The sequence below is a fragment of the Equus asinus genome, chromosome 7 (assembly GCF_041296235.1).
Source record: "Equus asinus isolate D_3611 breed Donkey chromosome 7, EquAss-T2T_v2, whole genome shotgun sequence".
NCBI lineage: Eukaryota > Metazoa > Chordata > Mammalia > Perissodactyla > Equidae > Equus > Equus asinus.
In genome coordinates, this window is record NC_091796.1 from 36,359,504 (window position 1) to 36,370,796 (window position 11,293).

The window sequence follows — 11,293 nt, forward strand, 5'->3', positions numbered from 1 at the left end:
GGCACCACCTATGTGGCGGGGTTTGAAGGAGAAAGTGTCTTCTCTGTGCTAATCCACCATTTCAGATCCCCTCATGGGGTAAGCATTTTCTCCTCCAGGCTCTTTCATTAAAGAAAAACTCCCCTGGGAAGAGAGCACAGGTTCCCAGTGTACAGAAGCAGAAGCAGCACTCTTATTATTCTGCCCTAACATTACAGAGTGAGTGCGTTCCTGGGAGTTTGTCCCTGGACTGAGGCAGAGGTTATCCAAAGAGAATATCCACAGAGAATATCCAAAGAGAAGAAAAAAGGAAAGGAAAGGAAGTCCAGGAACTCTAAAATCAAACTTCTTACATTTTACAAACTCACCAAAATTGGTAGATGCTGCCAGTACATCTCTTTACTTGATCATAATTGATTAAATTTGCTTCATCATTTATTTGTTATGTTTTTGGTAATCAGTGAAATTGGGATTACCCGGAACTAGTGTCACTCCCCTCTTTTACCAGGCCTCAGAGACTCTTAACTTGTCCTTTGCTGTTGGGGGTGCCATCAATGTCATGAGCAGGAGTCAGCTGGACCTCAAAGTTCCTTTGCCTTAATGCTGTTATCTCACCCGTTGGACACAGTGACTCGGAAAGGCAAGGACGTGGTGACTCAAGGGTGGAAATAGGAAAGTAGAAGGACTTATAGCAAGCACAGCCTCACAGGAAATGCTCTTCAAAGAGAGTGGGATTGTCTCAGATCCTGAAGGAGAGTTTGATGATTAACTGTTCTCATCCCTCCTCTCCAGACACTGGTCAGCGCAGGAAAATCAGGACAATTGGCTCTTCCTTGTATTAACGGGTTTGTTTCTGGCCATTAATATCAGCTTGAGTTTGTATCTTACTGTACACTGTTCTGAGCTCACCAGATAACCCACCAGAAAACCATGCCATGGTATAATATATTTAATATACTTGACACCAAGTATTTGATTTGACAGAACTAACCACAGACAAAAGGGATTTTCTTTTTCCCTTTCCCAGAGGTAGATGTTTTTCTTCCCATAGTCTACTTTGCCAGACAAGAAAATGAAGTTCAAGTTAAGGTTTGTTCCCTAGATTTCTCAACAAATTTCTAAAACCAAGCTCCCTGCCATTGTCATCACCATCACTATCACCATCCTCACCATGTGCCCACATGCTCCATCCTTCTTGTCACCCAATCAGGTTGACCTCATTACTGCCGCCATCACCGTCATTAGTGACAATTAATCATCTCTGTTAACAGCCTCAGAATACTGGCTTTAGCAAACCCCAACTGGGAGAGGTCCGTTCCCACCACTGCAGGAATTTCCATATTAAGACTTCCAAGCCCACGAGCTCTGGAATATACTAACAGAGAGAAACTGTGTTGGAAAAGACCTCTGGGAGAAACTGGGAGGGAAAGCACGCCCCAGTCGCCTCTCAAAATATCCAGCAAGCAGCCATCAGGGAGCTTGTGCCCGTTCTTTGAACTCCCTCAAAGTACATTTCATCTGTTCTAAATCCAGGATCGTCTTTGTACTGGGCTTGCTGTTTCTGGATAAATCCTTGGCCCTTGTTCAAGCCCTGGACTGTGTCAGGATGTTCCACAGACCCCAGCAGGAAAGTGCTGCTAAACGAGCCTTTCCAGCAGGACCCCTTTCTTGTGACACGGATTCCAAATCTCAGCCCAGAGCGTCTGCGCTCAGCAGTACGACATGGCAGCAACCAACATCGACTTCTCATTTCGACTCCCATCTTCTCGGAGAAGGCCCCCCACACCCCCCACAAGATAGTCAGCGGCTGATAGCTCTTTCCTGAGGCACTCTATTTTCGGCTTCATATCATATCACGGACTCTTTTTCCCTGTGGAGCAAGCTGGCGAAACATTTTTTCCTTGCCTAAGCATTTGCCTTGTATCTGACTCAAATCTCAAACCTGGAAACGGGGAGAACAAGCCAAGAGAGCACCAGGAGGAAGGCCTCCTGCTCCTCCATAGACCGCACCACAGTCCTGAGACCCGCTGTGTGAGGCTGAGCTGATATACTCCCCTCTCTGAGACACCATCTCAATTCTCATTGTTGGAGAAAGTTTTACACCACTAGCTTCCTTGGGGTTGACAGAAGACTAACTCTGTTTTCTTATGTGTATTACCAAAATGCAACACTTTTCCTTGTCTTTTTTTGTTTTTCTGGTTGTCAAATTATCCTTTATTTCCTTTGCAGTTCTTAACTCACTATGCCTTCCCCCACATCTCTGTTGATGTCATCTATGATGTTGTGAAGGTGGCAGCCGTTGACACTGCAGCCCACAGACTGTGCAGTCTCCAGGATCTCTTTAATGATTCCAGAGAGTTCTCTGGCTAACCATCAGTGCCACATCTGTTGGGCAATGTTGATAGTGTCATCAAAAGTGGTATTTCCACTGAGCTTAATGTTTTTCTGCTTCCTTCTGTCTCTGGGTGGTTCCTTGAGGACTGTGATGATCAGGGCAGAGGCAGAGGTGCCACCTCAGTCTGGGCCTGTCTGTTATGAACGGTCAGTTCCACTGCAATCCTTAGACCCTTCCAGTCACCTGCAGCCTTGGCAATGTCATCACCAACCTGTTTGGGAGATAAGCCCAAGGGGCCAAGGACAGACATGGCACTGACTTCCCCACAGATTCACCTCAGGTACACAACTTTAATCTTTTTGGGGTCAAACTTGGGTGGAATGGCAGAGGCAGCTGGTATAGGATGAACCCTGATGCAGAATAACTGAAGAAAGTTGCATGTTGGCCTCCTCCAAGCCAAAAGCCAATAGCTCCCTGATATTTTTAGATAGCCCATATCTCTTTGTTACATTTTCATGTAATGTGTCTTGTAAGCCACAATCAACTCTGTCAATGAAGCAAAAGGGTCTTATTCCCATTTTACAGATGAGAAAAGAGATCCTGAGTGGGGACCTCTTTCAAGGTGTCAGCTATGTGGATAGTGGCCACTTTGGGACTGGAACCCAGGTGTCCTAATTGTTGAAGTTGAGCTTCTTTCTTTTCCACCTGCTGCCCTGAATGGAAAGAATATGAGTAAGTTGCAAAACAAGCCTGAAACCAGCAGAAGGGAGCAAGAAAACTATGAATGGAGTGTGAAACACAAATGGACTGTGAAAAGTATCCATTTAAATATGCTTCATGCTCCTGAGGGGACTCTTTCAGTCTAAAACATGAAGGCCCACAGGTGGCTCAGAGTCACAGACACCCCATCCAAGACATCAGTGCTGGAAGAGGACTTGGGGATCAGCTCACAAAACACCTCCATTTTACAAACGAGAAGAGTGATATCCTGCAAGGTCACTGACTCGTCCAGGCCACTTCGGGACTCTGAGGCTCAGTGGATGCCTGTTTGCAAAAGCTTTCCCTTCAGAACATTTCTCCCTCCTTCTATGAGAAGGACGTGACCTCCTCGCGGTGGTAGAGGCCCAGGCATTTCACTGTGAGCCAGGAGAGTTGGCCCTCAGCCACGGACACAGGCAGAGGAACTGAACATCCAGCCAAGGAACTAAAGAGTCACCGGGAGGAGCATTTCATGAAATCAGCCCTTCAGCAGCCAACCACAGTGCCTGAACTCCCACCCCTCGGGGTCCACTCCCATGGATTACGGCACAAAGGACTGCAGCACAAATATAACAATGCCACAGAGGATGAGTGACGGCCAGAGCAATTTTTAGCCATCAATGGCCTACTATAACTTAATCTAATGACTCCTAGAAAAGGGCAGGGCCCTGAGAGATGGAACACGGGACAGGCATGTTTTGACAGAAAGAAGAGGGAATAAGGCGCCCCCTGGCCTAAAACTTGAAGCTTCAACTAAGGAAAAACTCCTTAGTCTAGAGGACAGCTCTGGAAACTTGGGCAGTAACGGGCCGGGGGAGGGGAGAAGGGATGAAGTTACATGAATAGAGAAACCCTACTGAGCCTTAACCCTACTTAAATACAAGTAGCATTATAAAACAAAACAAAATGAAATAATAAAATAAAATGGAATATATTAGCTTATGAAACTCAAAGGTCCAAAGGTGCACTGGCCTCTGGCCCAACTGGCTCTTTTCTCTGCCTGGCTCTGATTTCCTCTGGTCTGGCTGCATCCACCTCAAAGAGAGCAAACACCACCCACAGCAGCTCCCTCCATGCTCACATCCCACCAGCTTGGCCACTCCAGCAGAAAAAGGGCTCCTCCTATGCAAAGTGCAGGGGTGGGCTCTAATTGGCTAACCATAGATCACATGTCCCTCCTTAACTAATCACTGAGGTCTGATTGGCCAAATCAATCACTAGATCACATGCTCTCCCCGCAGTTCTGTTGGACTGACAGCTGCAACTTTCAATCAGGAGGCTAGTTCAGCCTGGGCAGGGCCACCAGCCCCCCCCCCCCACCCCCTCCCCTCCACAGGGCTTGTACAGAGCATGGGGCAGCACAGTGGGGGTCCTGGCAGATCACCTCCTCTCTCCCCAGCTTAGAAACACTTCTGTAACCAGGAAGGCGCTGTACCCCGAAATGCCACGGTGATGGGCTCCTACAAAGGCTCAAGCTGCTTAAAGGAAACCCAGGGCACTCCCAACCCTGAGTCGGACAGTTCTTCTGGAAAGGAAGGGTCAAAAATGCTATCTAAAGTAACTTTGTCTATTGTTTGCTGACGGTCTCCTTCGGTATAAATATTAGTTCTGTGTGGTGAGATACTGAATGTTTCCTTGCTCGTGGACTCCCCAGCACGGAGAATGGGTGTGAAGTGCCTCTGAAGCTGTCCTGACTTTCATCTCTACTCATTTCTTTGGCACTGCCGCTGCCCCTCTGGGTCCCAGAGACTACCTCGCGCCAACCACAAACAGACTCATCCCTTACCGGGGACCGTCTAAGCACACCAGAGGCACATAAAGCTCTCACCTCCCCCGGTTCTGGCTACAGAGGGGCTTGGCACTCCCCTTCCCCCAACCAGGGCCCCTGTACATGGCTTGGAAAGTTAAGCCCACACGGAAGGAAGTCCTGCTGGGGGAAAGGGAGCGGAACAGGAAGGGGAGATGGCAAATGGCCTAAGCAAAGCTTTGTTCCCTGGCCCAGACCTCTCATTTCCTCTGTCTCTGGGAGGTGACCAGCGGGGGTGAGGGGAGGTTGTTGCTGTTGTCTTCCTTTCTACACAGACACCTGTAATCACCAGCTCCATCAAACCCCGGACCCTGCGTGGAGGCTGCTGCCACAGTGAGGACCTCAGCTCCAGATCCGAGTTGCCTAGCAACTTGGAGTCCTGAAAAGAAAGCAAGAAAGCAGAGGAGCCCAACAGGAAAGGGCAGAGGGAAGTGGGCCTGGCAGAGGAGGGAGATAATCAGGAGCAATCAGCCTTATGCACAGGCTCAAAATGCAGGGCAGCCTCTCAAGACCTTAGGACCTCTCTGCCCCAGCCTGCTGCTGTCCTCTCACCCCCTGTTAGGTGCCTGACATTCCACCACTGCAGATGTTTCCTTTCAAACTACTTAACTCCCTCGAGATGCAAATCATCTGCACTGAGCTGTCCCACTTCAGTGTGGGAGGAATTTACCAGACCTTCTTGGGGAAGAAAAAAGGGAAAATGTGGAAATGCAGTCTAATCCCATTCTAATCTGTCCTGTGCTTTCCACTATATTTTATATCAGTTCAGTCCATTCCATTCTCCATCCAAAGTCTGTCCATGGGTGCAGGGCAAAGATGTCAGGTTTGGGTGTTTGACAGCCATTTGTGTGACACTCAGTGAGCTGCTTACCTCGTGGAGGCTCAATCCTATCGAAAATAATCCCTAGTCATGAAGTTGTCATCGAAGTTAAGCAAACTACCGTATTTGAGAAGACCTGCACAATATTTGGCATGTAGACAGCACACAGTATATGCTAGTTTCCCTTCCCGAATATTGAAGTGATAATGTTGTAGTCACTGGGACCCCTGGGGTCTATATAGTCCTCCTACTTTGGTGCAAAGTAATCAGACTCTAATTTTGGAGGTGAAATTTTGCTCCAAGGCTGGAGAAATCCCTGGAACCCAGCTGTGACTTCAAGGCTGGGAGACTTCACTCCTCGCTCTTGGGGAATGCATCGGCCAGTGGGCAAGGCAGAACCCCAAGAAGCACGAGTGTCAGAGGACACTAGTCAATGGCACATTTTCTGCTCCTGAATTAGTCAAGTGTTCCATGGCCCTTAATTTTCCAGCACTGCTGGAGCTACTCTTGCATCAGGCTGCCTTTGATGGGTGGCTTCGGTTCACCTGCGGTGGTGCTTATGGCTCAGTCCGCCTCTCATCATGGCAGTGAGAGTCAGAGTTGGGACTAAATTTGTCTGGAATTGAGTTTGCCATCTTTTGGTTGGTGTTGGACCTCTGGACAAAAACAGGACTTCATTTCGGATCCTTGGGCAGGGTTTAAGATCAAGATTTGACCGGCAAATGGGATTATTTTGTAAACTGGCAATCTTGTATTTATCCATCCATCCATCTATCCTGTACTTACTAAGTTGGGCTCAATTCTATACTAAATATAAGGAATATATAAGGAAGAAGAAAATGGCCTGCTGGAGTTTTCTGCCTCAAAAAAAGATCACTAGAAAATAGCACATCATTCAAATCCAGATACAACTGTTCATCTTTTCAGGGCAGGAGTAGTTCAGCGAAGGAGCTAGAGATAGTACAGTCAGCGCAGAGGATTCCTGGAGCAGAGGGAACTTTTTGAATTTCCATCCTCCCATCAAACTACCAGAGCAAATTACAAAGGTAATTTGGCCTTTTCCAAATTCCACATTCCTAGACCCAACGGAATCCTTAAAAACAGTATACCTAAGGATGGAGAGAAAGCGACAGGCAAGCAAGGATCCCAAAGCTTGAAGGATATTGAAACTGATGGAGAATTGACAGGAGAGGAAAGAAAAGAGGACAAGTATGCCCCTGGTGTCACTTCTACAGCTACTTGTTGGGTGTCTGATTAACAATTTTACATCAGCTCAGCCCTGAGTCTTCATTCACTCACTGCTCTCAAATGAAAGCATCTCTGTCTTCCATATTCCCCAGGCTTGCGTGGTTTTGAGTGTGCATGTGTGAATGTGCACGCATGTGTGCCTGTTGACCGAGGACATCTGTGTGCTTGCTGAGGGAATGAAGGGGCACCTACAGCGCATGCAGGCAGAGTCTGAATTGCGTGTGTGTATAAAACTATGTGAATTCATGATGGAAAACGCTCTGATATTAAAAAACTGACATTAAATATTAAACTGATATTAAAGAGCTGGTTCGAAAGCCAGAAGTCCCTGGAACCTTTGGAAATGCCTGACGATTTTGCTCCTTGTGGGGCCTCTGTCCAGCTTTATTCCTGAGGCAAGCATGTGCAGCAGAGATGGTCTGAGATGAGAGCTCCTTTTCTCTGAACTCCCAGAGTCGTCCCGGTGATTATCAGAGCATCCCCACCGTGGCTGTGGTCATATTTCATATTTATCTCAGGCAGGCTGGTCTCCTCTACAGTGGGTGACCCACTTTCAGGGCAAGACATAAGACTTGAGCATCAGAAGTTTGGTCTCTGCCTGACTTCTCGTGCCTTGGGAAAGGTGCTGGCAGGGAAGGGACCCCTGCAGGCTACCCCTCTCTGCTCTTCTCTTCTGTCCTAGTCAGGAGGTTTCTCATTACCCCCAGGGTTTGGCTTTTCATTCCCACTCCTGGCCTTTGTCTGTGCTGTGCCTTCCACCAGAAACACTCTCTCCTCTCCTACTCTGCCTCCTCAAACTCTCTGCATCCTGCTGGGGTGCCTCCCCACCCCGCAACTGACCTTCCCTGATCCCCTGCCCGATACTGCACACTCTCCGCTGTCTCCCCCTCCGAGTGTCTGTGCGAACCACTTCATAGGAATTACATTCTGCCTTCTAATTGTTTCTATCTGGATTTTGTCTCTCCAACTGAGGCAGGAGATTACTACAGATTGCTTCCCTCTTTGACATCTCCTTCTCCGCTACAGTCCTTGGCTTAAGCCCGGGCCCCTAATAAAACCTGCCTCCATTGAATTAACTGTAGCAGCCCTGCTGGATGACTCGCAATTGAATGGCTGACAATTTATAGGAGCTGAGGACTTCAGTGTTTACACAAAGTCACTTCCTGTGAATCATACAATTGGAGCCTCACAATACCCCTTTGAGGAAACCAGGAATGGGCTTGTTATCCCCATGTTGCAGATGAGGAAGGTGAGGTTCAGAGAGATTGGTGATTTACCCTAAAGTCACATAGGTGGGCTAGGGAACCCAGCCAGCCAGTCCTGACCCCACAGATCCTACGCTTTTCTCACTGTGCACATGTCAGGGCGTTTTCTTGATGCCACTCACGTCCCCGTCTCAATGGTTTATTCTCACTGAGTGCCTTCTGGGTGCTGTCCCTCCAGCAGCCTTCTAACTGCCTTGATACCCACAACCCCATCCACAGTGCTTAATCTTTGGTCGTATTTCTACTTCAGCCCCATTGGATAGAGATTTAGAAATTTGATAACTGTTGTTAGAGGTCAATAGATTGATAAGGAATTAAAATATGAACACTTAAAAGGAGATTTGAGTTAGAACAGTAACAATCCCTTAATCCACTCTCCTCCCCCTGTCCAAATGGCAGAGTTTTAGGAGAGAGAGATCACTGAGGCTTGTTCCATCCAATATGGTGGCCACCAGCCACCTGGAGCTAATGAGCGCTTCCAAAATGGCTGATCCCAACTGAGATATGCTTTAACTGTAAATAAGTATGGGATTTCAAAGACTTAGTCTGAAGAAAAGGATGTAAAATATTTCATTAATAATTTTTCATAATGATTGCATGTTGAAATTAGAATATTTTAGATATATTGAATTAAGTAAAAATGTGTTAATAAAATTAACTTTACTTGTTTCTTTTTTTAACGTGGCTACTAATAAATTTTACATTACATATGCAGCTTGCATTTGTGACTCCCATTATATTTCTATGGGGCAGCACTGATGTGGACAATAGGGCTTTTCCAGTACTTTTCAAACAACTCCATGCAGGTAGCCATGTGTTCAAATGGTGCTTGAAGTCTCATTATTTGCAGCAATAAGAATTCAGGATAGAGTCTTTCTAGAAAATGGTGCTTATTTCCTCCCAAAAGGTGTCCCTAGCAGTCAGCTTCTCTGGCTTCCCAGAGTTGATGTTCAGCCCCAGCACAGGAACACTCAGCGTCCCCAGTTGGGCAAGCCCAGAGTCAATTCCCTGGCAGGCTCACCACCTGGGCTGTGGGTCTCTGTAATGCCTGTCTTCCTGCACATCCCAAGAGAGGACCCCTAGTTAAAGTCATGCCTTAAAATTTTCAAAGATACCATAGAGTACTGAGAGGCTATGCTCTCTATGAAAGCTCAAATCTTCTACAGGGTGGCTGGCTTTGACCGAGGTGAAGATACTAAATCAGACTAGTTTAGAGCCAATTAGGTTGGGTCAACAAATAGTAACTGACCACCTGTTGGTAGAATTTGTCCTCCTGTGTGCTACATGGACTGTGTACATAGAAGCGGTTAATATAGTCCTGCCCTCATTGAGTATATAATAAAAAAGATCACTCATCGATAAGCAAAACCAAATAATCACAGATAAAAAACCTCAAGACAACAGTAGATAGTTTTTTATCTTAGCATGTAGAAGTCTTTCAGTTAATTCCCACACTTGACACAGCCTCTGTGGCATGGTGGGAAGGGGAACCGACCACCACCTGAAGCTCAGAGCCAGCTCTGTCACTGCTGAACTGTGAGACCCTTGGTAGAGCAGCCTCCTGTCCACCTGAGCCTCAGTTTCCTCTATCCTCCTATTTTAAGGGTGAGGCATGGACTAGTCGATCTCTTAGAGTACTTGCAATGCTGGCCTCCAAGAACTCTGCGATCTCCCCTTCAGCATCCACAAAGGCCCACAGCTGCTGCCTCAACCTTTTGGTAACACGGAGCTCCCTGCTTACAAATATCTCTTGTTGTTTCAGAGTTCTTCCTCTTAGAAGCTGGATTTTGCTCTCTCGAACTTCCACCTGCAAATTGACACCAAATGGATGAGCAGATATAAGTTGCTCTGGGTTTCAGAGGAGGCCAGAGCTTGTCAAGTTGGAGGAGTAAACAGCTAGTCCAGGGAAGGGAGGAGATTTCAGTAGAGCTCCCAATAATGGGTAATATTGGACATGCAGAAAATAAGAGGGTGGAACAGAATAAACCAATACAAAAAAATATCCATAAAGAATGAAAGGAGGGGTTAATCTCTGGCCTGAAATAGAGACCTGGAGAGAGAAAGAGAAAGAGTTCAGAAAGGGGAAATCACACGGTTCTTCAATCACCCTTTTTAGTCTTCAGAAGATCAGTTCTAAGTGAGATCATATTTATAACCATAATATGAAATATCTAACATTTATTGAGTACTTACTATGTGCTAGACCCTTTATATTATTTCATAAAAACCTCATAATCACCCTCTTGAAGTCGGAACCATAGGGTTCCTGTTTTACAGATAAATGAATAAGAAACATGGAGGGTTATTTACATAATTGTCTTGTTGTGGCTCCAAAATTCTATTGTCCTATATGATGCATAAAAAATATCCTCCGTTCTGTTGGCACTGAAAGGCACCTGGAGACTCAGTGCAGTAGACGAGGATGAAATGTCCTCAGTAGATCTTCACCCTAGAAATTACTCCTCCTTCACCCAATGCCTTGGAGCGCATGCTGGTGGACATAGGGTGCATTCAGAGGGATAGGACCACTGAGCTGAAATCAATGGTCAAGTCGTGGACAAAATAGGCAAGATCGCCTAGCAAAGCGTTCACAGTCTATCCTCCATGGGGTGGCTCCCATTCATGTCTGCTCTCATGTCCACGTCGCCTCTTGATAGGGTGGGGAAAGTCTCTAGAACTATAGCTTGTCTCCAAATATTCCCCATACACCAAAGGAGGCTATCCCCAGAGGACACTGCTGGTCTCGTCTCCAGCAAGAAGCTTTGGACAAAGAAAAAAAAAGAAACACACAAACAGCCATTTTCCAGTAGAGCAAAATCTCAGGGCCTTTTAAAACATGAATCCACAAAGCTAAGGAAGTCTGTAGATCCCAGGCTGCCCCTCACTCTGAGGTGGGGGTAGGGGGCACATAACGATGTCATTTCATATGATTAAAAAAATATTGCATAAATAGGGCCAAGGAAAATAGAATAAAATATAAACTAAAAATAAATGGTTGAGTCAACTCATCTTTAATGCTTTTCCGTGTAACATCTATTTTGTATAATGGAATACGACTTTCATACTCCGACTGCAAATTT

General features: G+C 46.4%; 1 pseudogene; it reads right to left on the reverse strand.

Moving 5' to 3' along the window:
- Window positions 1-2,211: 2,211 nt before the first annotated feature.
- Window positions 2,212-2,810, reverse strand: LOC106845806 (large ribosomal subunit protein uL11-like; annotated as a pseudogene).
- Between the last annotated feature and the right edge of the window lie 8,483 nt (window positions 2,811-11,293).